This window comes from Arachis ipaensis, chromosome B06 (assembly GCF_000816755.2).
Source record: "Arachis ipaensis cultivar K30076 chromosome B06, Araip1.1, whole genome shotgun sequence".
Taxonomy (NCBI): Eukaryota; Viridiplantae; Streptophyta; class Magnoliopsida; order Fabales; family Fabaceae; genus Arachis; species Arachis ipaensis.
In genome coordinates, this window is record NC_029790.2 from 101,991,188 (window position 1) to 101,993,327 (window position 2,140).

The 2,140-nt window shown below is 33.8% G+C and overlaps 1 protein-coding gene across 2 annotated transcripts in view; it reads right to left on the reverse strand.

Annotated features, from left to right (window-relative positions):
• Positions 1,558 to 2,140, reverse strand: part of LOC107604715 (probable protein S-acyltransferase 4) — a 5,003-nt gene continuing 4,420 nt past the window's right edge. For both annotated transcript variants that reach the window (XM_021104669.1, XM_016306367.2), the window contains exon 6: positions 1,558 to 1,978. The gene's annotated coding sequence lies outside the window, so the exon portion shown is untranslated. The remainder of the gene's footprint in view (positions 1,979 to 2,140) is intronic.

Below are 2,140 nucleotides of genomic sequence, written 5' to 3' on the forward strand. Positions count from 1 at the left end.
CAATCTGCAATCTGTCCTTCCTTCAGGGATCTTTTCTTTGTGAGTACTTCTTTCATAAATTTGGCATATAATGGCATCTGTTCAAGTGCTTCTAAGAAAGAAATATTGATGCTGAGAGTCTTGAATATATCCAGGAATTTTGAGTATTGCTTATCCTCGTTTTCTTTTTTGAACCTCTGAGGGTACGAAAGTTTGGGGACATCTGGCTTCACTCCTTCCTTCTTCTCTTGTAGCTGTGTTTCAAGGATGTCCTCATCTTTCTTTGAGCTTTTTGCATTCTTGGTCTTTCTCTCCTCTTCACTTCTCTCTTCTGTCTCTTCTTGTGGAACTTCTCTGTTGTGTTCTTCTTGATTGATGGCTTCCTTCTCCCCACGGGGAGTGCGCGTCAAGGGGAGGAACGCGTTGCCGAAGGAGGAGATCGTCGCAGAGGAGTGCCCAACGCGGGAAAAGACAAAAACGGCCACAGATGAGGAGGGAGAGGCGATGCAGCTATGGATCTTTACGGAGCGAAGATTTTACTAGTGATTTAAGATGATTTAAGGTTTATTTTAGAATTTTAAATTCGAAATTTTGAATTCTAACTAATTTGATTTTTGGATGTGTATTTAAATTGTAATATATTAATAATTAAATATATTAAATCTGAAACAGAAATTTAAAATTGAAATTGAAATTTTAAAATTTAGTTTTATTTAGTTTATATTTTGAATGTGTATTTAATTTTAAAAAGACACTAAATCTATTTATAATTTTTAGATGCATTTATTTTACTTTTTTATTTTAAATCATTGTAATAAAAGGCTGAATATTGTATAACTTTTAAAGGATATCTAGTTGAATTGAAAATATATTTGATCCAATTGACCAATTCTAGGAAAAATAAGAACATTTTCTTACACGAACTGACTAAGACGTAAACTTATAAAACCTCTAATTAAAATATCAAAATATACCAATTCTATACGGATATTTTAGATTACTCATCAAACTTTGAAAATTGGCAGATAAGCTCTAAAGAGACGTGCATTTTTTGTCTTTCCATTTTATTTATTTATTTATTTACCAAAACAAAGAGCTTACAGAGTAAAATACTAGAATAAGCATTTTTATTTTTTATTTTTTAAAAATTCTTGCTTTGTTCAAATTGTTGCTTATTTCCTTCCATTATCTTGACCAATTCTTTCCTATTCGCTGCTCCTTGCTTCAATGCCTCAATAAGGTGAATCTGATTCCACTGTACAAGTTGTTTACATCCTCGCTTGTGCGATGGTGATTTCCTCTGTTTTCTTAGTGACACTTGGAACAACGTTTGAGATGGTCACGGACTCACAGGTGAGCAAGTAGCATGGGACGAAGAGACTAAGAACAGGCAAATGTACCATGAGGGCATTTTAATGGTTCACTCAACTAACGTGCACATTATGCCTACGTTCATTATCTTGAAAAGTTTGTAGTTGCAATGCCAAAGTAAAGGTTAAAGTTAAAAAGGGGTAGATTATAGTTACCGTTTTTAGCTTTGAAGATCTGAGCATTGGATAGTTGAGGACCTAGAAATAGGAAAAGACACAGCAACTTACAAAGATTCAAAGAACAAACCAATGTACTACTTTCACATTATTCTAAATTTCTAATTTTTTCTTTTAAATAAATAAAGTCCAATCTCTATATCTCTATCTCTTAACAAAGGGACTGAATGCAAAAGATAGGCAAAACTAGAAGAGTTCCTATCACAAACTTTGGTGCCAGACAATGTTCTGCATTATTTTGTGAAAGCAAGCGTGGGAGATTTTTACAGCTTAGAATGAAACACTTGCCAGATATACTGAAATAAGAGATAAGTGCAAGGCCAGTCTCTCTCCATTTCCAACATCAAATAGTATATCAATGTGCACTTGTAATGAATACAAACCACTAAGTGCTGCAACTAATGAAGCTATCCTCAGAAAAAGCAAACAATCACAAAGGAGCAGCAGCAGACCTGAAATAAAGATCCCCGATAAGGAAGATGAAACAACAACAAAACCTTGTCCCACTAGGTGGTACAACTACATGGATCAAACCACACTATTTTAGCCTGTCAATAAAACAAATTGCATTTTTTTTTTCCTTTCTCTGTCTTTGTTTGAAATAGAACTCCATA